Source organism: Pseudophryne corroboree, chromosome 3 (assembly GCF_028390025.1).
Source record: "Pseudophryne corroboree isolate aPseCor3 chromosome 3, aPseCor3.hap2, whole genome shotgun sequence".
Lineage (NCBI taxonomy): Eukaryota > Metazoa > Chordata > Amphibia > Anura > Myobatrachidae > Pseudophryne > Pseudophryne corroboree.
The window spans coordinates 332,223,038-332,250,613 of NC_086446.1; the positions used below are offsets into that span (position 1 = coordinate 332,223,038).

At 43.2% G+C, this 27,576-nt stretch overlaps 3 non-coding genes across 3 annotated transcripts; all 3 read left to right on the top strand.

Annotated features, from left to right (window-relative positions):
* The first annotated feature begins 845 nt into the window (after positions 1 to 845).
* TRNAP-AGG (transfer RNA proline (anticodon AGG)) lies at positions 846 to 917 on the top strand. Its single transcript has one exon. It is a non-coding gene; the product is annotated as a tRNA-Pro (tRNA).
* Positions 918 to 1,763: 846 nt separating this feature from the next.
* Positions 1,764 to 1,836, top strand: TRNAP-AGG (transfer RNA proline (anticodon AGG)). Its single transcript has one exon. It is a non-coding gene; the product is annotated as a tRNA-Pro (tRNA).
* An 846-nt stretch (positions 1,837 to 2,682) lies between these two features.
* On the top strand, positions 2,683 to 2,754 carry TRNAP-AGG (transfer RNA proline (anticodon AGG)). The gene has a single exon. It is a non-coding gene; the product is annotated as a tRNA-Pro (tRNA).
* Positions 2,755 to 27,576: the final 24,822 nt, after the last annotated feature.

The following is a 27,576-nucleotide window of genomic DNA, read 5'->3' on the forward strand; positions in this document are numbered from 1 at the left end:
CTTCTCCGGTTCTTTTAAATCCCATGGTTCCATTATCTGATTGATGTCAAAAGCATCAAGTGAATTTTGCTTTTGAAAATCCATCAAAAAATAAATACTTATGCATATTTAGTAAACTGTCAACCATTTGGTGGTATATTGGGTATACTGTAGATTCCATTTTGTCTAAGTAACCTTGAGTGGCTTCAAAGAAGTCTCATTTTGACAAATAAAAATCTGTCAAAATGAAATTACAGATTTTCTCTTACCTTGCTTTTTTCTAAGAAACAATGAGTGGCTTAAAAGAATAGGCTCTTTTTGACAAACAAAAAGGTCACCAATTAATTGCAGGTTTTTGTTTTTTTCTTTCTTCTTGGTCTGTATGCTTAAGTTGCACACAGTATGAGACAAGTCTTAGGTTCCAACTATCAGAAAAGTTCAAACTCTATAGGAACCCCTAAATCTTGGCACTGAACTTTCCAAATATGCATACTTGGACAAAAATTTACCCTAAGGAAACATTTTAGCTATGCTACCAATACATTTTTAAATTGTTATGGTATTTTTAAAATGTAACATCTTTTTTTCCAGCTTATTGCTTTTTTTTATTAAATAATTTGAGTTTTACTTTAAAAATGGTAAAATCTGAATAAGAAATTATTTAGCTTGTGGCTTGTTGGTCTGGGTGTATGATTTTTGCTTTGGGTGCAAAAGGCCCCAGGTTCATATCCTGGATTAGCCTGTTTTCTCAGGTTCTTTAAAAGTGCTTAGTTCTATTATCTGATAGTATTTTAAAATACTTACTAATGTATTCCAACAGGTTCACTTCCAATTTCATTAGTATGCATGCAAATGCATGAACAGTTGGCTCGTTGGTCTAGGGGTATGATTCTCGCTTAGGGTGCGAGAGGTCCTGGGTTCAAATCCCGGATGAGCCCATTTTCTCAGGTTCTTTTAAATCCCATGGTTCCATTATCTGATTGATGTCAAAAGCATCAAGTGAATTTTGCTTTTGCCAATCCATCAAAAAAGTATATACTTATGCATATTTAGTAAACTGTCAACCATTTGGTGGTATATTGGGTATACTGTAGATTCCATTTTATCTAAGTAACCTTGAGTGGCTTCAAGAAGTCTCATTTTGACAAATAAAAAACTGTCAAAATGAAATTCCAGGTTTTTCTCTTATCTTGCTTTTTTCTAAGAAACAATGAGTGGCTTAAAAGAATAAGCTCTTTTTGACAAACAAAAAGGTCAACAAGTAATTGCAGGGTTTTTTTTTTCTTTCTTCTTGGTCTGTATGCTTAAGTTGCACACAGTATGAGACAAGTCTAGGGTTCCAACTATCAGAAAAGTTCAAACTCTATAGGAACCCCTAAATCTTGGCACTGAACTTTCCAAATATGCATACCTGGACAAAAATTTACCCTAAGGAAACATTTTAGCTATGCTACCAATACATTTTTAAATTGTCATGGTATTTTTAAAATGTAACATCTTTTTTTCCAGCTTATTGCATTTATTTATTAAATAATTTGAGTTTTACTTTAAAAATGGTAAAATCTGAATAAGAAATTATTTAGCTTGTGGCTTGTTGGTCTGGGTGTATGATTTTTGCTTTGGGTGGAAAAGGCCCCAGGTTCATATCCTGGATTAGCCTGTTTTCTCAGGTTCTTTAAAAGTGCTTAGTTCTATTATCTGGTAGTATTTTAAAATACTTACTAATGTATTCCAACAGTTTCACTTCCAATTTCATTAGTATACATGAAAATGCATGAACAGTTGGCTCGTTGGTCTAGGGGTATGATTCTCGCTTAGGGTGCGAGAGGTCCCGGGTTAAAAATCCCGGACGAGCCCATCTTCTCCGGTTCCTTTAAATCCCATGGTTCCATTATCTGATTGATGTCAAAAGCATCAAGTGAATTTTGCTTTTGCCAATCCATCAAAAAAGTATATACTTATGCATATTTAGTAAACTGTCAACCATTTGGTGGTATATTGGGTATACTGTAGATTCCATTTTGTCTAAGTAACCTTGAGTGGCTTCAAAGAAGTCTAATTTTGACAAATAAAAATCTGTCAAAATGAAATTACAGATTTTCTCTTACCTTGCTTTTTTCTAAGAAACAATGAGTGGCTTAAAAGAATAGGCTCTTTTTGACAAACAAAAAGGTCAACAATTAATTGCAGGGTTTTTTTTTTCTTTCTTCTTGGTCTGTATGCTTAAGTTGCACACAGTATGAGACAAGTCTTAGGTTCCAACTACCAGAAAAGTTCAAACTCTATAGGAACCCCTAAATCTTGGCACTGAACTTTCCAAATATGCATACTTGGGCAAAAATTTACCTCAAGGAAACATTTTAGCTATGCTACCAATACTTTTTTAAATTGTTATGGTATTTTTAAAATGTAACATCTATTTTTCTAGCTTATTGCATTTTTTTATTAAATAATTTGAGTTTTACTTTAAAATTACTAAAATCTGAATAAGAAATTATTTAGCTTGTGGCTTGTTGGTCTGGGTGTATGATTTTTGCTTTGGGTGGAAAAGGCCCCAGGTTCATATCCTGGATTAGCCTGTTTTCTCAGGTTCTTTAAAAGTGCTTAGTTCTATTATCTGATAGTATTTTAAAATACTTACTAATGTATTCCAACAGTTTCACTTCCAATTTCATTAGTATACATGAAAAAGGATGAACAGTTGGCTCGTTGGTCTAGGGGTATGATTCTCGCTTAGGGTGCGAGAAGTTCCGGGTTCAAATCCCGGACGAGCCCATTTTCTCTGGTTCTTTTAAATCCCATGGTTCCATTATCTGATTGATGTCAAAAGCATCAAGTGAATTTTGCTTTTGAAAATCCATCAAAAAATACATACTTATGCATATTTAGTAAACTGTCAACCACTTGGTGGTATATTGGGTATACTGTAGATTCCATTTTGTCTAAGTAACCTTGAGTGGCTTCAAAGAAGTCTCATTTTGACAAATAAAAAACTGTCAAAATGAAATTACAGGTTTTTCTCTTACCTTGCTTTTTTCTAAGAAACAATGAGTGGCTTAAAAGAATAAGCTCTTTTTGACAAACAAAAAGGTCAACAATTAATTGCAGGTTTTTTTTTTTTTTATTTCTTCTTGGTCTGTATGCTTAAGTTGCACACAGTATGAGACAAGTCTTAGGTTCCAACTATCAGAAAAGTTCAAACTCTATAGGAACCCCTAAATCTTGGCACTGAATTTTCCAAATATGCATTCTTGGACAAAAATTTACCTTAAGGAAACATTTTAGCTATGGTACCAATACATTTTCAAATTGTTATGGTATTTTTAAAATGTAACATCTTTTTTTCCAGCTTACTGCATTTTTTTATTAAATAATTTGAGTTTTACTTTAAAAATGGTAAAATCTGAATAAGAAATTATTTAGCTTGTGGCTTGTTGATCTGGGTGTATGATTTTTGTTTTGGATGAGCCTGTTTTCTTAGGTTCTTTAAAAGTGCTTAGTTCTATTATCTGATAGTATTTTAAAATACTTACTAATGTATTCCAACTGTTTCACTTCCAATTTCATTAGTATGCATGAGAATGCATGAACAGTTGTGTCGTTGGTCTAGGGGTATGATTCTTGCTTAGGGTGCGAGAGGTCCCGGGTTCAAATCCCGAACAAGCCCATCTTTTCAGGTTCTTTTAAATCCCATGGTTCCATTATCTGATTGTTGTCAAAAGCATCAAGTGAATTTTGCTTTTGAAAATCCATCAAAAAATATATACTTATGCATATTTAGTAAACTGTCAACCATTTGGTGGTATATTGGTTATACTGTAGATTCCATTTTGTCTAAGTAATCTTGAGTGGCTTCAAAGAAGTCTCATTTTGACAAATTAAAAACTGTCAAAATGAAATTACAGGTTTTTCTCTTACCTTGCTTTTTTCTAAGAAACAATGAGTGGCTTAAAAGAATAAGCTCTTTTTGACAAACAAAAAGGTCAACAATTAATTGCAGGTTTTTGTTTTTTTTATTTCTTCTTGGTCTGTATGCTTAAGTTGCACACAGTATGAGACAAGTCTTAGGTTCCAACTACCAGAAAAGTTCAAACTCTATAGGAACCCCTAAATCTTGGCACTGAACTTTCCAAATATGCATACTTGGGCAAAAATTTACCTCAAGGAAACATTTTAGCTATGCTACCAATACTTTTTTATATTGTTATGGTATTTTTAAAATGTAACATCTATTTTTCTAGCTTATTGCATTTTTTTATTAAATAATTTGAGTTTTACTTTAAAAATGGTAAAATCTGAATAAGAAATTATTTAGCTTGTGGCTTGTTGGTCTGGGTATATGATTTTTGCTTTGGGTGCAAAAGGCCCCAGGTTCATATCATGGATGAGCCTGTTTTTTTAGGTACTTTAAAAGTGCTTAGTTCTATTATCTGATCGTATTTTAAAATACTTACTAATGTATTCCAACTGTTTCACTTCCAATTTCATTAGTATGCATGAGAATGCATGAACAGTTGTGTCGTTGGTCTAGGGGTATGATTCTTGCTTAGGGTGCTTGAGGTCCTGGGTTCAAATCCCGGACGAGCCCATTTTCTCAGGTTCTTTTAAATCCCATGGTTCCATTATCTGATTGATGTCAAGAGCATCAAGTGAATTTTGCTTTTGCCTATCCATCAAAAAAGTATATACTTATGCATATTTAGTAAACTGTCAACCATTTGGTGGTATATTGGGTATACTGTAGATTCCATTTTGTCTAAGTAACCTTGAGTGGCTTCAAAGAAGTCTAATTTTGACAAATAAAAAACTGTCAAAATGAAATTACAGGTTTTTCTCTTACCTTGCTTTTTTCTAAGAAACAATGAGTGGCTTAAAAGAATAGGCTCTTTTTGACAAACAAAAAGGTCAACAATTAATTGCAGGTTTTTGTTTTTTCCTTTCTTCTTGGTCTGTATGCTTAAGTTGCACACAGCATGAGACAAATCTTAGGTTCCAACTATCAGAAAAGTTCAAACTCTATAGGAACCCCTAAATCTTGGCACTGAACTTTCCAAATATGCATACTTGGACAAACATTTACCTTAAGGAAACATTTTTTTTTTACGGAAATTGTTTTTATTGCGAAAATAGACAAACAAGTTGTATAACAAAATTCTAACAGTAGGAGACAGAATCCTCACAACACAGATATATCAATATAGCACAAGTTAGACTCCTAAAATATAGTAAAACATTGTCCATTTTCAATCTGAGCAAATATATAGGGATAACATTAGAATATGAGAGTAGGAGAGGAAAGACTATAAAGAAAGAAAAAGGAAAGAAAAGAATAGAGGGGGAAGAGAGAGGGTAGAGATGCAAAAGCTAGGAGTAGGTAAGCGTATTCCAGGTGAGCGCATGGGTCTCACAGCAAGTTAGAGGAGGGGTAAAGCCGCTAAGTGCTCCAAAATGCGATGGGAACTTATCCGAATTATTAGAGGGGAGATCTCTAAACAGACATATAAGTCCGATATACAGGTGTCCCCTTGAAATCATACCAGGGAAACCAGGTGGCTGTGAAGTTAACGGATCTACCTAAGGAGAAGGAGATAAGGTCCTCCATATCCAAAAAGTAATCAATCCTGTTAAACCATTGCTTGATTGAAGGGGGGGAGGTCGACCTCCAAAGGATCGGTATAACGGCCTTAGCCGCATTGCTAAGATGTCTCAGTAGTGAGCTCTTATATGTGTGGGCCCCGCCTGAAGTGAGGTTGAGGAGCCAAAACTCCGGGTTTTTAGGAACTACGTCTCCCAGTATCAATTCCGAACATGCAATGACTTCCCTCCAAAAGGAAGCTATAAGAGGGCATTCCCACCATATGTGCAAAAAGCTCCCCGGGCCTCCCTTACATCGCCAGCAAAGGGACGAGAGAGTAGGGAACATCTTGTTTAGCACTAAAGGGATCCTATACCATCTATACACAAGTTTATAAAGAGTTTCCATCGTAGTTGAGCATAGGGAGCTAGCCTGGGTATTACGGAAAATAGATTCCCAGTTAGATTGTAGCGCCAACTGCGGCAATTCCCTCTCCCAAGAACTTATAAAAGCAGGGGGCTGCGGGAAGAGATCTTCCATGATAAGCACATAGATTTGGGATATGGTGTGTGTAGGAGGTCGTGGGGAAATGCACAGTTTTTCAAAAGCGGTAAGCTCTCTAGTTATGTCAGAGAGATTCTTGGAAGATGATAAGAAATGGTGAATCTGAAGAAATTTCCAAAAATCGGGATTCGGAATGTTCCAAAGAGATTGAATATCTGAAAATGAGCGCACCCTGCCCGAACTCACCAGCTGACCGACCCTGAAAAGCCCAACCCCGGCCCAAAAGGTGAAGGCCGCTCCTTGAAGACCCGGGATAAATTCAGAATTAAAAAGAAAGGAAGTTAAGGGTGACCATTTGGAGGATATGTGGCCTCTCAGTCTAAGCTTTCTCCATAATTTGAGCGTGGGAGATACTGTGGGGTGGGAGACCTGCGGGAAGTCAGGAAGCCACGGCATGATTTCTATATAGTGTGATAGACAACCCTCTTCTAGAAGTACCCATTGTTTACAGTCTTTTGCTTGTGTCCATTCTAGAATTCTATTTAAATGTACCGCATGGAAGTAACTAGGGATGTGTGGAAGCTGTTGTCCACCCTGATGTTTCCTCCGAAATAATATGTCATGTTCAAATCTAGGTGTGTTGCTGCCCCAAACGAATGTTCGGATAAGGCCCTGAATATCATGGAACCATCGAGGGGGGATATGTATGGGGAGGGTTTGGAGAAAAAACAATATCCTGGGTAATGCGTTCATTTTGACTACATTAATTCTGCCAAACCAGGATAGTCGTAATCTCCTCCACTTTTGGAAGTCTATGCGAAGAGTTTTCAATAAGGGGTTAAAGTTTAGAGGGAATATTTTAGATAGGTCGTTGGAAAGCATAACCCCTAAGTATTTCAGCTTATGGTCATGCCAAGTGAAAGGGAAGGAGCTTTTCATACCCGCAAGCATATTAGGAGAAGTAGTCAGGTTCATTGCAATGGATTTGGAATAATTTATCTTGAAATTAGAAAGGGCTCCAAACCTGTCAAATTCCGACATCAGGTTGGGGAGTGAGATGACCGGGTTTGAAATTAGAGCGAGTAAATCATCGGCATATAGGGCCAATTTGTATTCATTCCCCTTCACTAGCAAACCAGAAATATTTTGATTAGCCCTTATACTTCTGGCTAAAGCCTCCATACATAAAACAAAAAGTAGCGGGGATAGTGGGCATCCCTGCCGTGTGCCATTTGAGATAGTGAAGGGGTCAGATAAGGAACCATTGATTTTAATTCTGGCAGAAGGAGTAGCATAGAGGGACAGAATTCTGTGGAGACAGGAGTTGCCCAGCCCTAGATGTTTCAAAATACCAATCAGAAAGTCCCAGTCCACCCTATCGAATGCTTTTTCAGCATCAGTCGACAGCAAGACTGAGGCGGACATGGATTGGTTAGCATAATGAATCATACTAAGTACCTTAGACGTGTTGTCTCTGGCCTCGCGACCTAAGACAAAACCAGCCTGATCCCCATGAATCAAATCTGGCAGCAAAAGCTTCAGACGATTTGCCACTAGTTTAGCGAAAAGTTTTATATCTATGTTCAAAAGTGAAATCGGCCTATAGCTAGAACAGAGACTGGGGTCTTTACCTTCTTTGGGCAAAACTGTGACATGAGCTTCAAGGGATTGAGGAGAGAATTGCGATGATTCGGAAATGGCGTTAAAGGCTCTTGTAAGAAGAGGGGTTAATTTTTCTTTGAAAGCTTTATAGTAAGCAATAGTAAACCCGTCAGGGCCTGGGCTTTTGCCGTTGGGCGAAGAGACAATGGCTTCCATGACTTCCTCAGTAGAGAAAGGAGCATCCAAGCCATCTGCATCCTCTTTGGATAGTGCCGGGAAGTCTAGAGATCTCAGATAGGCCGAAACCGCTGCTTGATGGGACAATTTATCTGGCCTCCCCTTTTGCCCGGAAAGGTTGTATAGGTTGGAATAATAATCCTGAAAAGCTTTAGCAATTTTAAAAGTCATGTTGGGGCTGGCCTAAACTATCTTTTATTGAATGAATGAAGGTGAGTGCGCGTTGTTCACGCAGAGTCTTGGCCAGTAATTTCCCGGGTTTGTTGCCCCATTGGTAGTATCTGCTTCTACACTTTCGATAAGAAAACTTAACCCTGTCAGAGAGTAGTTTATTCAGATCGGCCCGAGCAGTCTCAAGATCAGAATAGTGTTGGGGGGTTCGGGATTTTTTATGAAGAAGTTCTAGGGATTTTATCTTGGATAATAAGTCTTCTCTAAGTTATTCCCTCTGTTTTTTGCGGACTGAGCCCAACTGAATGCACCCCCCCCCCGCAGAACGCACTTATGTGCCTCCCACACAGAGATTCTGGAGACATCATCCGTATCATTAGCGCTAATATAGGAGTTTATAGCAGAGTCAAGTTGAGAGCAGCATGTCACGTCTTGCAATAAAGTATCATTAAAACGCCATGACCATTGACGGCGTGCGTTAAATGGTAGACGTATCGTGAGGTTAACCGGGGCATGGTCAGACCACACAATTTGCCCTATTGAAGAGTCTGAAATTAAATGTAAATGTCGGTGACTCAAAAATAAATAATCAATTCTGGAGTACGTCTGATGGGGGTGTGAATAAAAAGAAAAGTCCACCTCCGAAAAGTGTGTCAGCCTCCATGAGTCAATCAGCTGGTGGTCAAGCAGGGCACGGCGCACCCTCCTATACTCCTTCTCTGGTCTATATGCCACCTTCTTAGAAGTATCATGAAGGGGGTCAAGAGTCCAATTTAAATCCCCGCCCATCACTACCACACCTTCAAGTAAAGGCTCAGCTGCTTCCAAGACAGATGTCAGAAAGGAAGGCTGTTTAGTGTTGGGGGCGTAAACATTTAAAAAGGAAAAACGCTGGTCATGAATATCACACTTAACCAGCAACCCCCTACCTTCAAACAGTCTATGAGAGGAGACATTAAGGATAGGCAGGTGGCGGGCCAATAGGACTGCTACACCCAACGTTTTTCCGGAAGAGCTATTGGCCATAAAAACATGAGGGTAATAATGACACTTAAGTGATGGAACGTTACCAATCTTAAAGTGTGTTTCTTGAATAAGGGCAACGTCTACTCTCTCGTCTCTAAGCCATTTGAGGAGTTTAGATCTCTTCTCAGGGATATTCAGGCCTTTAACATTAAGAGTAGTTATACGTAAATCATCCGGACCTGTCATAATTTAAACTTTAACAAGTTCGCTAAAGACATCTCTACCATAGGAGTAAGGTGGGGAGGAAAAGGGACCTTAAGAAAGAACACAAACTTGGAAACGAGACAAGAAAAAGTATAGAAAGAGAATGCAATGCAGAAAGTCACATCGCAAAAAGAATCAATATCAAACCTTGTGGACAGCAATATGAGAAAAAAGACTGCTGCAAAAAGGATGGGAGTGGAAACCTGCCACCTCCCAACCCAGAGAAACAGGGGATGCAGCATAGTGGGGGTCTTACGGGGGGCCGTCCACAGTATAAAATATACTCAGTGCGAAAAAATACACCTAGGAATAAGGATGAATACAATTATGAACAATATAGAAAGAGGCCTAAATACTGTGAAGAAACAATGTCATAGGTTAGGGTGGAACATCCTAAATATGTTTCAAACACAACGTAATGATTACAATAACATTTCACCTATCTAAGCAAACCTTAACAAAACAGAGCACATAATTTAGAGGCAAGTAGTAACATTAAAAGGAGGAGCCCTATATGCATCTGTAGAAACCGTGACAGATACATCAAATCAAACAAAAGATTTTCATCATGGAGGTTTCGAGGATTGCGAGCCAGAAGGAGGAGTCTCCCGGATACGCGGGGATCGTACTTGTTGCCACAAGTCATCTGGAGGGATCACGGTTGTTATAGTAGGCTGATTGTGATAAGAGTCCCAGTCAGGTAACAATATAGGTGGTATGCCCAGAGTTGTGAGAAAAGCCGGTAAATCGGACGGGTTCGAGAGCACCGCCACTTTACCATTATGAGAAACCTGAAGAGAGAAAGGAAAGCCCCATCTATATTTCAGTTCAAGTTTCCGAAGGGTGTCAGTGAGCGGCTTCAGGGCTCTACGTTGTTGCAAGGTTGACCAAGCCAAATCAGGAAATAACTGAATCTTGTCACCCTGGAAATCTATATTATCAACTTGACGTGCTTTCCTCATTATCTCCTCCTTCTGAGCATAATAGTGCAGTCTACAGATAACATCTCTTGGCCTGTCTGACGATAAGCCTCGAGGCCGGAGGGCACGATGAGCTCTATCAAACACAATTTCCCCATTTGGATCCAGATCAAAAAGCTCACCGAAGATCGTGGTTAGTGCATTCGTCAAGTCAGCTTGCTGTACACTCTCTGGGAGCCCTCTTACCCTGATGTTATTCTGCCTCCCACGATTATCCATATCTTCAATGCGGGATTTGAGAAAGGTAATGTCATTCCTCTGATGAGAGATCACCTCTTGAAAATTGGATAGAGTAGCAAAGCTAGACGTCTCGTGTCGTTCCAATACATCGACTCTGGTCGCAATTTGAGACATGTCCTGTTGAAGCGCCGTCACCTCACGTTTGATGGTAGACAGTAGGCGAGTCTCCAGAGCCGAGAAATCTTGCTTCGTAGGAAGTGATTTGACATGGGCCAGAATCTCGCTAATCTCTGCTGTCAGAGAGGAGGTTAACGGAGGTTGCGGGGTCTGGGGAGCCGTCATGTCGTCCACCGGAGTATGTGAAATCGGGGAGTCTGAAACAGGCAGAGCGGTGGCCGGACTCGTTACCGTTGTGGTCAGGAACTGACGTAGATCCGACGAATGATGGGACCTTGATTTTGGAGTCTCGTCTGGCTTGGTCTTGGCCTTCGATTTCTTCGTGCCTCTCACCATGAGATCGGTTTACAAAGAAAGGCGATGTGATGTCTCTCTTACATCTCCCAGGTATTTAAAAAAAAAAAAAGTGCGCGGACCGTCGCCGTGCAGTAGCCCCCCACGTGGCTTTAAGGATACATCAGGCTAGGAGGAGCATCACCCAAACCACCAGGGATCAGCACATTATAATATGGGACTGCGGTCCGTGACCACAGTAAACTTCAGAGTATAAGTGCAGTATGCAGGGAATCGCTGGAGGCCACTTAGAATCTATAGAACTATAGGAGCCCCTCCCAAGTTGGTATGTCTAAAAGAAACCCGCAGTAAACCCCTATGCACGTGGGGAGCGTCGCTCTCACTCCCTCAGGTTGTTTTATTGTAGTGTGGGCATGCAGCCCTTATCCAAAATGGCGCCTCCGCCCTCACTTGCAGGGCCACTGTTGCTGGATGTTTAGAGGCCAGCCACACGGTTTTTCGTTGGTGGGAGCGGTAGAGCAGCGGTCCCTCTACAGCCGCGGCTCCCTAGTAAGGGGAGGAGGTGAGCGCGGCCCGCAGCACCCCCGGCGGCAGTCCGACGCGGATGCGGCCGTCACCCGCAGCGGGTCTCCGCCCCGGGTAGCGCCGCCGTAAAGGAGCTCACCGGACGTCCCTCCAGGTGGGGAGATGAGCGGGGGGGGACCACAGCAAAGGCCCGCGAGTCCCGGAGCGCCCGCCAGCGCCGAGCGCCGCACTTCCGGTCCGGGCCAAGCAGGAAATCGAGGCCCCGGCTTCAGGTGGATGGGTGGGCCGCAACCCGCACGGGAGCAGGAGGCCCCCGCCGGCTCCGCAGTCCACTCCACCCCACACAGGGACGCACTCTGGGTCAGTGGAAAGAGACCCGCCGCCAGCAACGACCCCAATCCGTCCAGGTAAGCGGGCGTCACTGTCTCCGGCTTCCTAAGGAGGGGAAGGCCGCAACCTGCAGGAACCCTTAAAAGGGCTCCCCGGCTCTGCAACCGAGACCCTCCAGTCCCAGGTAATATAGGGAGCAGGCACACTGGGTTATAGATGTTTTTAAACACTCAAAGTACTGTTTAAAGCTGGTAAAAGAGCAGGGCCAGCAGGAGTTCATAAAAATTACCTCCTCTCAGCTCACAAGCCTGGCCACGCCCCCCAAGGAAACATTTTAGCTATGCTACCAATACATTTTTAAATTGTTATGGTATTTTTAAAATGTAACATCTTTTTTTCCAGCTTATTGCATTTTTTTATTAAATAATTTGAGATTTACTTTAAAATTACTAAAATCTGAATAAGAAATTATTTAGCTTGTGGCTTGTTGGTCTGGGTGTATGATTTTTGCTTTGAGTGGAAAAGGCACCAGGTTCATATCCTGGATAAGTCTGTTTTCTAAGGTTCTTTAAAAGTGCTTAGTTCTATTATCTGATAGTATTTTAAAATACTTACTAATGTATTCCAACAGTTTCACTTACAAATTCATTAGTATACATGAAAATGCATGAACAGTTGGCTCGTTGGTCTAGGATTATGATTTTTGCTTAGGGTGCGAGAGGTCCCGGGTTCAAATCCCGAACGAGCCCATCTTCTCAGGTTCTTTTAAATCCCATGGTTCCATCATCTGATTGATGTCAAAAGCATCAAGTGAATTTTGCTTTTGAAAATCCATCAAAAAATATATACTTATGCATATTTAGTAAACGGTCAACCATTTGGTGTTATATTGGGTATACTGTAGATTCCATTTTGTCTAAGTAATCTTGAGTGGCTTCAAAGAAGTCTCATTTTGACAAATTAAAAACTGTCAAAATGAAATTACAGTTTTTTCTCTTACCTTGCTTTTTTCTAAGAAACAATGAGTGGCTTAAAAGAATAGGCTCTTTTTGACAAACAAAAAGGTCAACAATTAATTGCAGGTTTTTGTTTTTTTCTTTCTTCTTGGTCTGTATGCTTAAGTTGCACACAGTATGAGATAAGTCTTAGGTTCCAACTATCAGAAAAGTTCAAACTCTATAGGAACCCCTAAATCTTGGCACTGAACTTTCCAAATATGCATACTTGGACAAAAATTTACCTTAAGGAAACATTTTAGCTATGCTACCAATACATTTTTAAATTGTTATGGTATTTTTAAAATGTAACATCTTTTTTCCAGCTTATTGCATTTTTTATTAAATAATTTGAGCTTTAATTTAAAAATGGTAAAATCTGAATAAAAAATTATTTAGCTTGTGGTTTGTTGGTCTGGGTGTATGATTTTTGCTTTGGGTGCAAAAGGCCCCAGGTTCATATCCTGGATAAGCCTGTTTTCTTAGGTACTTTAAAAGTGCTTAGTTCTATTATCTGATAGTATTTTAAAATACTTACTAATGTATTCCAACAGGTTCACTTCCAATTTCATTAGTATGCATGAAAATGCTTGAACAGTTGGCTCGTTGGTCTAGGGGTATGATTCTCGCTTAGGGTGCGAGAAGTCCCTGGTTCAAATCCCTGACGAGCCCATCTTCTCAGGTTCTTTTAAATCCCATGGTTCCATTATCTGATTGATGTCAAAAGCATCAAGTGAATTTTGCTTTTGAAAATCCATCAAAAAATATATACTTATGCATATTTAGTAAACTGTCAACCATTTGGTGGTATATTGGGTATACTGTAGATTCCATTTTGTCTAAGTAATTGTCAAAGTCGAAAAATATAGCGACCTATGATGCCTTGTACTAACCCCAATGCACATGCCCGCTCCTCGCGCACCGACCCCCCCGTGCATACGCATCCCCTCAGGTCGCATAGGGGACGCTCTGGCGTCGCCTGCGCAGGGAGATGGGTATTTACAGCGGTGTTTGTGTGCGACTAGCGAGCGACTCGATCGCTACATATTTAACCAATATTATGCGTTTTATAGTTAATATTCCCCTTAATAATGTCAGCAAGTATGGTAAGTTTAAAACGGTTCTTGGACATGAGAAATTCTCCTTTACATGCTGGGAGGGTTCAGATAAAGGTTGGAGGGTAGTATTTGGTGTCCAGCTGTGGGGTATTGAAGAAGTGTTGTGTCTATGACAGTTGGGATCGATTCGCATAGTTCCTGCTCATGGTTATGCACAGAAGTAGAACATAAGATTAATTGCATTCAGAATAAATTACACAAATGCAGGGTGGGGGACTGGAATTCAGTCACCTCTTTCACACAGACCGAAAACAAATAGCCTTACTTACACTAAGCTTTGAGATTCTATGAAGAGGGCTTATACCTTTGTTTATGAATAGGTCCAGGTTTCTTTCCAGAATAATGAGTGCTGAGATGTCATTGTCTCAACTGAAAGAGGTGACCAGAGGGTAAACAAAGCACAGAGACAGAGTTTGTTTGGAAGATCCAAACAATAGGTTTCCCCAATACAACCAAGAGAGGAATTTAGAATACTGACAAGTCCTAGCCATCGCCCATTTCTTGAACTAACCAATGATCCCAGGTGCAATACATGTCCCACCCCCTAACCAATGAAAAGAGGACACATAGTATCTATTGAAGTATGTCTTGAGCTAGTACATAAATATAGTTTGAAATAGGCTTGGGGACACAAGAGTCTTCTCTCCACAACGGTTTTCATCATTGACTAACCCAGAGCTGGTAACCAGGACATGCGCAGCGAATCACTCCCCAGTGTGTAAGTACTCTCTCTGTGACCATTCTTAATCTCTGATTGTAATTGTGCCACGATCTCTCTCTCTCTCATTGTATGTTATTGTTTGCTATTGTGCTGCTATTGTGTATTTATGTGTAGTTATTTTGTTAGATATTGATGTTAGCTTGTAGTGTATGAATTGTCAACTGTATTTCCCCTTTTAATATAACTTAATCCTGTTAGTAAAGGTTTTGGAGCCTTAGCAAGGTATTGTGTGTTTATTACATTGCAGAGGGTATTCAGAGCGACTTAATTGCTCAAACAGCATTTACACTAGCAAGGTTAAGCAGCGTTATATCGCTGCAGTATTTCAGTTGTAAGGTTTACAATACAAACTCAATCATAGTGTGTTGCATACAAGGTTTACTGAGTGTCATCCCGTGAGCATCTGCGCCGCTCGTGTTCCCCTCGCGGTCACAGCGTCCACTACGCTAGTAGCGTATCATTACGGTAGTCGGCCGCCTATAGCGTGTTCGACACCAAGCGTTAAGCTGTGAGCGAGCGTGCCGCATGTGCGTCTCGGCCACGGCTAAGCATCTGCTACGCTAATTGCGTACCCTTACGGTACCCCATACGCCAATTGCGTACTGAGTCTCTTACCCACATATAGTGAATGTTATAAGATAAATATTTAGCTTTATCATAATCTTGAGTGGCTTCAAAGAAGTTTCATTTTGACAAATTAAAAACTGTACAAATTAAATTACAGGTTTTTCTCTTACCTTGCTTTTTTCTAAGAAACAATGAGTGGCTTAAAAGAATAGGCTCTTTTTGACAAACAAAAAGGTCAACAATTAATTGCAGGTTTTTGTTTTTTTCTTTCTTCTTGGTCTGTATGCTTAAGTTGCACACAGTATGAGACAAGTCTTAGGTTCCAACTATCAGAAAAGTTCAAACTCTATAGGAACCCCTAAATCTTGGCACTGAACTTTCCAAATATGCATACTTGGACAAAAATTTACCTTAAGGAAGCATTTTAGCTATGCTACCAATACATTTTTAAATTGTTTTGGTATTTTTAAAATGTAACATCTTTTTTTCCAGCTTATTGCATTTTTTTATTAAATAATTTGAGTTTTACTTTAAAAATGGTAAAATCTGAATAAGAAATTATTTAGCTTGTGGCTTGTTGGTCTGGGTGTATGATTTTTGCTTTGAGTGGAAAAGGCACCAGGTTCATATCCTGGATATGTCTGTTTTCTCAGGTTCTTTAAAAGTGGTTAGTTCTATTATCTGATAGTATTTTAAAATACTTACTAATGTATTCCAACAGTTTCACTTCCAATTTCATTAGTATGCATGAAAAGGCATGAACAGTTGTGTCGTTGGTCTAGGGGTATGATTCTCGCTGAGGGTGCGAGAGATCCCGGGTTCAAATCCCGGACGAGCCCATTTTCTCAGGTTCTTTTAAATCCCATGGTTCCATGGTTCCATTATCTGATTGATGTCAAAAGCATCAAGTGAATTTTGCTTTTGAAAATCCATCAAAAAATATATACTTATGCATATTTAGTAAACTGTCAACCATTTGGTGGTATATTGGGTATACTGTAGATTCCATTTTGTCTAAGTAACCTTGAGTGGCTTCAAAGGAGTCTCATTTTGACAAATAAAAAACTGTCAAAATGAAATTACAGGTTTTTCTCTTACCTTGCTTTTTTCTAAGAAACAATGAGTGGCTTAAAAGAATAGGCTCTTTTTGACAAACAAAAAGGTCAACAATTAATTGCAGGTTTTTGTTTTTTTCTTTCTTCTTGGTCTGTATGCTTTAAGTTGCACACAGTATGAGACAAGTCTTAGGTTCCAACTATCAGAAAAGTTCAAACTCTATAGGAACCCCTAAATCTTGGCACTGAACTTTCCAAATATGCATACTTGGACAAAAATTTACCTTAAGGAAACATTTTAGCTATGCTACCAATACATTTTTAAATTGTAATGGTATTTTTAAAATGTAACATCTTTTTTTCCAGCTTACTGCATTTTTTTATTAAATAATTTGAGTTTTACTTTAAAAATGGTAAAATCTGAATAAGAAATTATTTAGCTTGTGGCTTGTTGGTCTGGGTGTATGATTTTTGCTTTGGGTGCAAAAGGCCCCAGGTTCATACCCTGGATGCAGGGCCGGTGCTAGGGTGTTCGGCGCCCCCCTGCAAACTATAAATTTGCGCCCTCCCATATTCCTTTGGTGCGCGCCGGGAAAAGGGGTGTGGACTCACAAGTAAGGGGCATGGCCACACAGTAGTACCCCCATTTAAAATTACGCCACAATATAGCACAATCTTATTAATCTTATACGTAATGCCCCACCCGTAGTAGTAGTAGCGTCCTTATACGTAATGCCCCACCCGTAGTAGTAGCGTCCTTATATGTAATGCACCCCAGTAGTAGTAGCATCCTTATACATAATGCCCCCCCCAGTAGTAGTAGCATCCTTATACATAATGCCCCCCTGTAGTAGTGTCCTTATACATAATGCCCCCCTGTAGTAGTAGCATCCTTATACATAATGCCCCCCTGTAGTAGTAGTGTCCTTATACATAATGCCCCCCTGTAGTAGTAGTGTCCTTATACATAATGCCCCCCCAGTAGTAGTAGCATCCTTATACATAATACACCCACAGTAGTAGTAGCGTCCTTATACGTAGTGCACCCCCAGTAGTAGATGCGTCCTTATACGTAATACCCCCCAGTAGTAGTAGCGTCCTTATACGTAGTGCACCCCCAGTAGTATTAGCGTCCTTATACGTAGTGCACCCCCAGTAGTATTAGCGTCCTTATACGTAATGCCATCCCAGTAGTAGTAGCGTTCTTATACGTAATGCGCCCCCAGTAGTAGCACCATCCTTATACATAATGCCCCCCGCAGTAGTAGCATCCTTATACGTAATGCCCTCCCCCCAGTAGTAGTAGCATTGTTATACGTAATGCCCTCCCGGTAATAGTAGCATCCTTATACATAATGCCCCCAAGTAGTAGTATCGTCCTTATACGTAATGCCCCCGCAGTAGTAGTGGCGTTCTTATACATAGTGCACCCTAGTAGTAGCGTCCTTACACGTAATGGCCCCCCCAGTAGTAGCGTTGTTACACGTAATGCCCCCCTGTAGTAATAGCGTCCTTATACGTAATGCCCCCCCAGTAGTGGCGTCCATAGAGCGCGCGCACAGACATACCACACACACACAATTCACACACACACACTTCTCTCTCACCCTACACTTACCTAATCCAGTCTCTCTCTGTACAGCAGCCAGGTCCGTGTAGCTCCGCCCCCTTATGGTCCGTTTAGCCACGCCCCTACCGGCACGTGTAGCTCCGCCCCCTTCTGTCCCGTACTCGGCGCTCTCACACAGATGAGCTGAGGGGAGGGAGGAGGCTTTTCATGCTACAGGTGCCCGCTGCCAGTGTCTGTCAGACACAGCAGAGGCGGCAGCAGCAGCAGGGGGGACAGGACGGCGCAGCAGGGAAGGGATGCAGAGCAGTGAAGGCGCCTATGCGTCCCAGCACCTCCCTGCACTGCATCCCTTCGCTGAGCGGGTAGCGCCGGGCCTGCCTGGATGAGCCTGTTTTCTTAGTCATTTCAGCCACAGTCGTGTGGCAGACCCTGTGGCTGAAATGAAGGGTTTGTTAAAGTGTGCATGTCCTGTTTATACAACATAAGGGTGGGTGGGAAGGCCCAAGGACAATTCCATCTTGCACCTCTTTTTTTTATCTCTGCATCATGTGATATTTGGGGCTAATTTTTTTTTAAGTGCCATCCTGTCTGACACTGCAGTGCCACTCCTAGATGGGCCAGGTGTTTGTGCCGCATAGCTTAGTCATCCAGCGACCTCGGTGCAAATTTTAGGACTAAAAATAATATTGTGAGGTGTTCAGAATAGACTGGAAATGAGTGGAAATTATGGTTATTGAGGTTACTAATACTATGGGATCAAAATTACCCCCAAATTCTATGATTTAAGCTGTTTTTGAGGGGGTTTTGAGAAAGAAAAAATAACACCCGAATCCAAAACACACCCGAATACGACAAAAAATGTTCAGGGAGGTTTTGCCAAAACGCGTCCAAATCCAAAACACTGCTGCAGAACCGAATCCAAACCAAAACCCGAAAAATCTCTAGTCCTAAGGTTAAAAAAAAATAAGATTTTACTTACCGATAAATCTATTTCTCGGAGTCCGTAGTGGATGCTGGGGTTCCTGAAAGGACCATGGGGAATAGCGGCTCCGCAGGAGACAGGGCACAAAAAGTAAAGCTTTTTCAGATCAGGTGGTGTGCACTGGCTCCTCCCCCTATGACCCTCCTCCAGACTCCAGTTAGGTACTGTGCCCGGACGAGCGTACACAATAAGGGAGGATTTTGAATCCCGGGTAAGACTCATACCAGCCACACCAATCACACCGTACAACCTGTGATCTAAACCCAGTTAACAGTATGATAACAGCGGAGCCTCTGAAAGATGGCTTCCTTCAACAATAACCCGAATTAGTTAACAATAACTATGTACAATTTATGCAGATAATCCGCACTTGGGATGGGCGCCCAGCATCCACTACGGACTCCGAGAAATAGATTTATCGGTAAGTAAAATCTTATTTTCTCTATCGTCCTAGTGGATGCTGGGGTTCCTGAAAGGACCATGGGGATTATACCAAAGCTCCCAAACGGGCGGGAGAGTGCGGATGACTCTGCAGCACCGAATGAGAGAACTCCAGGTCCTCCTTAGCCAGAGTATCAAATTTGTAAAATTTTACAAACGTGTTCTCCCCTGACCACGTAGCTGCTCGGCAAAGTTGTAATGCCGAGACCCCTCGGGCAGCCGCCCAAGATGAGCCCACCTTCCTTGTGGAGTGGGCCTTTACAGATTTAGGCTGTGGCAGGCCTGCCACAGAATGTGCAAGTTGGATTGTGCTACAGATCCAACGAGCAATCGTCTGCTTAGACGCAGGAGCACCCATCTTGTTGGGTGCATACAATATAAACAACGAGTCAGATTTTCTGACTCCAGCTGTCCTTGCAATATATATTTTTAATGCTCTGACAACGTCCAGTAACTTGGAGTCCTCCAAGTCACTTGTAGCCGCAGGCACTACAATAGGCTGGTTCAGATGAAATGCTGACACCACCTTAGGGAGAAAATGCGGACGAGTCCGCAGTTCTGCCCTGTCCGAATGGAAAATCAGATATGGGCTTTTGTAAGATAAAGCTGCCAATTCTGATACTCTCCTGGCAGAAGCCAGGGCTAGAAGCATGGTCACTTTCCAAGTGAGATATTTCAATCCACCTTATTTAGTGGTTCAAACCAATGAGATTTTAGAAAGTCCAAAACCACATTGAGATCCCACGGTGCCACTGGAGGCACCACAGGAGGCTGTATATGCAGCACTCCCTTAACAAAGGTCTGGACTTCAGGGACTGAAGCCAATTCTTTTTGAAAGAAAATCGACAGGGCCGAAATTTGAACCTTAATAGATCCCAATTTGAGACCCATAGACAATCCTGATTGCAGGAAATGTAGGAATCGACCCAGTTGAAATTCCTCCGTCGGAGCACTCCGATCTTCGCACCACGCAACATATTTTCGCCAAATTCGGTGATAATGTTGCACGGTTACTTCCTTCCTTGCTTTAATCAAAGTAGGAATGACTTCTTCCGGCATGCCTTTTTCCTTTAGGATCCGGCGTTCAACCGCCATGCCGTCAAACGCAGCCGCGGTAAGTCTTGAAACAGACAGGGACCCTGCTGAAGCAAGTCCCTCCTTAGAGGTAGAGGCCACGGATCTTCCGTGATCATCTCTTGAAGTTCCGGGTACCAAGTCCTTCTTGGCCAATCCGGAACCACTAGTATCGTTCTTACGCCTCTTTGCCGTATAATTCTCAATACTTTTGGTATGAGAGGCAGAGGAGGAAACACATACACCGACTGGTACACCCAAGGCGTTACCAGCGCGTCCACAGCTATTGCCTGCGGATCTCTTGACCTGGCGCAATACCTGTCCAGTTTTTTGTTGAGGCGAGACGCCATCATGTCCACCATTGGTCTTTCCCAACGGGTTACCAGCATGTGGAAGACTTCTGGATGAAGTCCCCACTCTCCCGGGTGAAGATCGTGTCTGCTGAGGAAGTCTGCTTCCCAGTTGTCCACTCCCGGGATGAACACTGCTGACAGTGCTATCACATGATTCTCTGCCCAGCGAAGAATCCTTGCAGCTTCTGCCATTGCACTCCTGCTTCTTGTGCCGCCCTGTCTGTTCACATGGGCGACTGCCGTGATGTTGTCCGACTGGATCAACACCGGTTTTCCCTGAAGCAGAGGTTCTGCCTGGCTTAGAGCATTGTATATTGCTCTTAGTTCCAGAATGTTTATGTGAAGAGACGTTTCCAGGCTCGTCCATACTCCCTGGAAGTTTCTTCCTTGTGTGACTGCTCCCCAGCCTCTCAGGCTGGCGTCCGTGGTCACCAGGATCCAATCCTGTATGCCGAATCTGCGGCCCTCCAATAGATGAGGACTCTGCAACCACCACAGAAGAGACACCCTTGTCCTTGGAGACAGGGTTATCCGTAGGTGCATCTGAAGATGCGACCCTGACCATTTGTCCAACAGATCCCTTTGGAAAATTCTTGCGTGGAATCTGCCGAATGGAATTGCTTCGTAAGAAGCCACCATTTTTCCCAGGACTCTTGTGCATTGATGTACAGACACCTTTCCTGGTTTTAGGAGGTTCCTGACAAGCTCGGATAGCTCCTTGGCTTTTTCCTCCGGGAGAAAAACCTTTTTCTGAACCGTGTCCAGAATCATCCCTAGGAACAGCAGACGAGTTGTCGGCATTAACTGGGATTTTGGAATATTCAGAATCCACCCGTGCTGTTTTAGCACTTCTTGAGACAGTGCTAATCCCATCTCTAGCTGTTCTCTGGACCTCGCCCTTATTAGGAGATCGTCCAAGTATGGGATAATTAATATGCCTTTTCTTCGAAGAAGAATCATCATCTCGGCCATTACCTTTGTAAAGATCCGAGGTGCCGTGGACAATCCGAACGGCAGCGTCTGAAACTGATAGTGACAGTTTTGTACAACGAACCTGAGGTACCCCTGGTGTGAGGGGTAAATTGGAACGTGGAGATACGCATCCTTGATGTCCAAGGATACCATAAAGTCCCCCTCTTCCAGGTTCGCTATCACTGCTCTGAGTGACTCCATCTTGAACTTGAACTTCTTTATGTACAGGTTCAAGGACTTCAGATTTAGAATAGGCCTTACCGAGCCATCCGGCTTCGGTACCACAAAAAGAGTGGAATAATACCCCTTCCCTTGTTGTAGAAGAGGTACCTTGACTATCACCTGCTGAGAGTACAGCTTGTGAATGGCTTCCAAAACCGTCTCCCTTTCGGAGGGGGACGTTGGTAAAACAGACTTCAGGAAACGGCGAGGTGGATCTGTCTCTAATTCCAACCTGTACCCTTGAGATATTATCTGCAGGATCCAGGGATCTACCTGCGAGTGAGCCCACTGCGCGCTGTAATTTTTGAGACGACCGCCCACCGTCCCCGAGTCCGCTTGAGAAGCCCCAGCGTCATGCTGAGGCTTTTGTAGAAGCCGGGGAGGGCTTCTGTTCCTGGGAAGGAGCTGCGTGTTGCTGTCTCTTCCCTCGACCTCTGCCTCGTGGCAGATATGAATAGCCCTTTGCTCTCTTATTTTTAAAGGAACGAAAGGGCTGCGGTTGAAAAGTCGGTGCCTTTTTCTGTTGGGGAGTGACTTGAGGTAGAAAGGTGGATTTCCCGGCTGTAGCCGTGGCCACCAAATCTGATAGACCGACTCCAAATAACTCCTCCCCTTTATACGGCAAAACTTCCATATGCCGTTTTGAATCCGCATCGCCTGTCCACTGTCGCGTCCATAAAGCTCTTCTGGCCGAAATGGACATAGCACTTACCCGTGATGCCAGTGTGCAGATATCCCTCTGTGCATCACACATATAAAGAAATGCATCCTTTATTTGTTCTAACGACAGTAAAATATTGTCCCTGTCCAGGGTATCAATATTTTCAATCAGGGACTCTGACCAAACTACCCCAGCACTGCCCATCCAGGCAGTCGCTACAGCTGGTCGTAGTATAACACCTGCATGTGTGTATATACTTTTTTGGATATTTTCCATCCTCCTATCTGATGGATCTTTAAGTGCGGCCGTCTCAGGAGAGGGTAACGCCACTTGTTTAGATAAGCGTGTTAGCGCCTTGTCCACCCTAGGAGGTGTTTCCCAGCGCTCCCTAACCTCTGGCGGGAAAGGGTATAATGCCAATAATTTCTTTGAAATTATCAGCTTTTTATCAGGGGCAACCCACGCTTCATTACACACGTCATTTAATTCTTCTGATTCAGGAAAAACTATAGGTAGTTTTTTCATACCCCACATAATACCCTGTTTAGTGGTACCTGTAGTATCAGCTAAATGTAACGCCTCCTTCATTGCCAAAATCATATAACGTGTGGCCCTACTGGAAAATACGGTTGAATCGTCACCGTCACCACTGGAGTCAGTGCCTGCGTCTGGGTCTGTGTCGACCGACTGAGGCAAAGGGCGTTTCACAGCCCCTGACGGTGTTTGAGTCGCCTGGACAGGCACTAATTGATTGTCCGGCCGCCTCATGTCGTCAAACGACTGCTTTAGCGTGTTGACACTATCCCGTAGTTCCATAAATAAAGGCATCCATTCTGGTGTCGACTCCCTAGGGGGTGACATCCTCATATTTGGCAATTGCTCCGCCTCCACACCAATATCGTCCTCATACATGTCGACACACACGTACCGACACACAGCAGACACACAGGGAATGCTCCTAACGAAGACAGGACCCACTAGCCCTTTGGGGAGACAGAGGGAGAGTTTGCCAGCACACACCAAAAGCGCTATATATATATATCAGGGATAGCCTTATAATAAGTGCTCCCTTATAGCTGCTTTGTTATATCAAAATATCGCCATAAATTTGCCCCCCCCTCTCTGTTTTACCCTGTTTCTGTAGTGCAGTGCAGGGGAGAGACTTGGGAGCCGTCCTGACCAGCGGAGCTGTGAGAGGAAATGGCGCCGTGTGCTGAGGAGATAGGCCCCGCCCCTTTTCTGGCGGGCTCGTCTCCCGCTATTTAGAAAAATCAGGCAGGGGTTAAATATCTCCATATAGCCTCTAGGGGCTATATGTGAGGTATTTTTAGCCTTTATAGGTATTCATTTGCCTCCCAGGGCGCCCCCCTCCCAGCGCCCTGCACCCTCAGTGACTGCCGTGTGAAGTGTGCTGAGAGGAAAATGGCGCACAGCTGCAGTGCTGTGCGCTACCTTTAGAAGACTGCAGGAGTCTTCAGCCGCCGATTCTGGACCTCTTCTGTCAGCATCTGCAAGGGGGCCGGCGGCGCGGCTCCGGTGACCATCCAGGCTGTACCTGTGATCGTCCCTCTGGAGCTTGATGTCCAGTAGCCAAGAAGCCAATCCATCCTGCACGCAGGTGAGTTGACTCCTTCTCCCCTCAGTCCCTCGCTGCAGTGATCCTGTTGCCAGCAGGAATCACTGTAAAATAAAAAACCTAGCTAAACTTTTTCTAAGCAGCTCTTTAGGAGAGCCACCTAGATTGCACCCTTCTCGGCCGGGCACAAAAATCTAACTGGAGTCTGGAGGAGGGTCATAGGGGGAGGAGCCAGTGCACACCACCTGATCTGAAAAAGCTTTACTTTTTGTGCCCTGTCTCCTGCGGAGCCGCTATTCCCCATGGTCCTTTCAGGAACCCCAGCATCCACTAGGACGATAGAGAAATAGGATTTTAATACCTACCGGTAAATCCTTTTCACTTAGTCCGTAGAGGATGCTGGGGATGCTTCAAGAACCATGGGGTATAGATGGGATCCGCAGGAGACATGGGCACTTTAAGACTTTAAATAGGTGTGAACTAGCTTCTCCCTCTATGCCCCTCCTCCAGACTCCAGTTATAGGAACTGTGCCCAGGGAGACGGACATTTCGAGAAAAAGGATTTATTGTTAAACTAAGGGTGAGATACATACCAGCTCACACCACAAAAACGCCGTACAACATGGCATGAAACAAAAGTCCAGTCAACAGCATGAACAAAATCAGCAACGGCTGACCATTACTGAAACACAACCTTTGTGTAACACAAGCAATAACTATTAAACAAGTACTGCAGATAGTGTCACACAGGGACGGGCGCCCAGCAATCTCTACGGACTAAGAGAAAAGGATTTACCGGTAGGTATTAAAATCCTATTTTTTTTAACCTTAGGACCAGAGATGTGCACCGGAAATTTTTCGGGTTTTGTGTTTTGGTTCCGCGGCCGTGTTTTGGATTCGGACGCGTTTTGGCAAAACCTCCCTGAAAATTTTTTGTCGGATTCGGGTGTGTTTTAGATTCGGGTGTTTTTTTTTCAAAAACCCCTCAAAAACAACTTAAAATCCTATTTTCTCATAAGTCCTAGAGGATGCTGGGGATGCTTTAAGAACCATGGGGTTTATACCAAAGCTCTAGAACGGGCGGGAGAGTGCGGATGACTCTGCAGCACCGATTGACCAAACAAGAGGTCCTCCTCAGCCAGGGTATCAAACTTGTAAAACTTCGCAAAGGTGTTTGATCCCGACCAAGTAGCAGCTCGGCAAAGCTGTAATGCCGAGACCCCTCGGGCAGCCGCCCAGGATGAGTCCACCTTTCTGGTAGAATGGGCTTTCGCCGATTTCGTTAATGGCAATCCTGCCGTAGAATGAGCCTGCTAAATCGTATTACAGATCCAGCATGCAATAGTCTGCTTGGAAGCAGGAGCCCCAATCTTGTTGGGAGCCCACAGGACAAACAGAGCCTCGGTTTTCCTAATCTGAGCCGTTCTGGCGACATAGATTTTCAAAGCTTTGACCACATTGAGAGACTTTGACTCCGCCAAGGCATCAGTAGCCACTGGCACCACAATAGGCTAGTTTACGTGAAACGATGACACCACTTTTGGCAGAAATTGCTGACGAGTTCTCAACTCTGCTCTATCTGCATGGAAGATCAAATAGGGTTTTTTTTTTAGACAAAGCCGCCATTTCAGACACCCACCTTGCGGATGCCAAGGCCAAAAGCATGACCACTTTCCAAGTAAGGAATTTCAACACAACCTTACGCAAAGGTTCAAACCAATGAGATTGTAGGAACTGCAACACCACATTAAGATCCCATAGTGCCACTGGGGGCACAAAGGGAGGTTGGATGTGCAGCACGCTCTTCACGAAGGTCTGAACTTCTGGAAGGGAGGCAAATTCCTTCTGAAAGAAAATAGATAAGGCCGAAATTTGTACTTTAATGGAGCTTAACTTTAGGCCCGCATCCACACCTGCTTGCAAAAAATGGAGCAAACGCCCCAGCTGAAATTCTTCCGTAGGAGCCTTCTTGGATTCACACTAAGACATATTTTCTCCAAATATGGTGGTAATGCTTTGCTGTTACTTCTTTTCTAGCCTGAAGTAGTGTGAGAATGACTTCAATGGGAATACCCTTTCGGGCTAGGATTTGGCGTTCAACCGCCATGCCGTCAAACGCAGCCGTGATACACGCACGGTACTTGCTGTAACAGGTCTTCTCGTAGAGGAAGAGGCCAGGGATCTTTATGAGTAATTCTTGAAGATCTGGATACCAAGCCCTCCTTGGCCAGACCGGAACAATGAGGATCGCCTGAACCTTTGTTCTTATGATCTTTATCACATTCGGAATGAGTGGAAGTGGAGGGAACCCATAGACCGACTGAAACACCCACGGAGTCACCAGGGCGTCCACAGCTATTGCTTGAGGGTCCCTCGACCTGGAACAATATCTCGGAAGTTTCTAGTTGAGGCGGGACGCCATCATGTCTATTTGAGGAATACCCCAACGACTTGTCACTTTTGCAAAAACCTCTTGATGAAGACCCACTCTCCTGGATGGAGATCGTGTCTGCTGAGGAAGTCTGCTTCCCAGTTGTCCATTCCTGGAATGAAGACTGCTGACAGAGTGCTTGCATGTCTTTCCACCCAGCGAAGAACTGTCGTGGCCTCGGCCATCGCAACTCTGCTCTTTGTTCTGCCCTGGCGGTTTATGTCGCCACTGCTGTTATGTTGTCTGACTGAATCAAGACTGGCAGACCGCGAAGATGTTCCGCTTGCAGAATGCCGTTGTAAATGGCCCTTAATTCCAGAATGTTTATGTGCAGACAAGCTTTTTGGCTTGACCATTTTCCCTGAAAGTTTCTCCCCTGTGTGACTGCTCCCCAGCCTCGGAGACTTGCATCTGTGGTCACCAGGATCCAATCCTGAATCCTGAACCTGCGTCCCTCCAGAAGGTGAGAACTGTGCAGCCACCACAGAAGGGAGATCCTGGTCCTGGAAGATAGGATTATTTTCCGGTGCATGTCCAGGTGAGACCCGGACCACTTGTCCAACAGGTCCCACTGAAACACCCTGGCATGGAACCTGCCATACAGAATGGCCTCGTAGGCCACCACCAGTAACCGAGTGCATTGAAGAACTGACACTTTTGCCGGTTTCAGAATCTGTTTTACCATATTCTGTATTTCCAGAGCCTTTTCCACTGGAAGAAAAACTCTGTAATTCTGTATCCAGAATCATACCCAGGATCGACAGCTGTGTCATCGGAGCCAACTGTGATTTTGGCAAGTTTAGGAGCCAACCATTTTGTTGCAGAATCATCAGTGAGAGCGCAACATTTTTCAGCAATTGCTCCCTGGGTATCGCCTTTATGAGGAGATCATACAAGTACGGGATAATTGTAACTCCCTGCTTGAACAGGAGAAGCATCCTGTCCGCCATAACCTTGGTGAAAATCCTTGGTGCTGTGGACAGACCAAACGGCAATGTCTGAAATTGGTAATGACAATCCTGAACAGCAAACCTCAGGTATGCCCGATGTGTAG